Genomic DNA, 994 nt, shown 5'->3' on the forward strand with positions numbered 1-994 from the left:
CTACATGGACTCTCTACAACAAAGATACAGGAGACAAAAGAAAGCAGATACAGATGAAAATTCTGGCACCTTGATCTTTAGAAGAATGGTTAGGAGTGGATAGAGTAATTGCTGGGAGGAGAGGCCAAGAAGGTGATAGAGGGAGACTGACTGGTAAATGACTGACCAGATGCGGCTCAACCATCTTGTGAGCAGCTTTGGCAGCGAAGTGAGTCCTGACAAACTTTCCACACATGATGGAAAACGTGTGATTTCTTCTTTTTCCGCACACTTCCCTGGTGACCAGAACTGTGGTCAACTCCCACCCTCAGTCACTGCCAGCACAAACCCTGCTCTCCATGACATGGGTAGTCAGCTGCACTGCTTTGATGTGCTGTTTCGGTGCCTGCATTCAGATGGGCTCGGTGGCCTACCTACAAAACCCACAGAGCCACCAGACCAGCATTTAGTCTGCTTCCCTGTGACCCTAACAAACAATGGAGCCAGCTCTATCAAGGGCCCCATGAGCTACTTCCAAACTGAGTGTCCTGAACATAGATAACACCGAGGCCATTAGGAACGCCATCTAGGGCCAGGAACTCTGCTTTCACATCCCTTCCACAACCACCTGATGAGCTACTTGAATTGCAGGAGCCCCCAGAGACTTCTCCCCTCTGAGTACAACAATTGCACTGTTGGTTTTTACAAATATAACAACCTCACAATGTTCTGAGACAACAGGCAGTTTCAGTTCACATAAAGAAACAAAATGGCTCAAAAAGAAACCAAGATAGAGAGTCAGAAAATGATTCTGAGGAAGAAAAGGTAATAGAAAAACTGAAAAAGAATTCAAAAGAATGATAATTAGGTACTGTTGCGGACCGTGTAAGACTGGTCAGAGGTTCAAGGTCCTATAGGCCCAAGTGTAACAAATGAAGCCACTTGGCAGTTAATAGCAAATTGTTTATCATCAAATTGTTTAGTCATATTTATTTAATTCCAAACATGAGCCCTG

Source organism: Chrysochloris asiatica, unplaced genomic scaffold, assembly GCF_000296735.1.
Source record: "Chrysochloris asiatica unplaced genomic scaffold, ChrAsi1.0 scaffold00127, whole genome shotgun sequence".
Classification (NCBI taxonomy): domain Eukaryota; kingdom Metazoa; phylum Chordata; class Mammalia; order Afrosoricida; family Chrysochloridae; genus Chrysochloris; species Chrysochloris asiatica.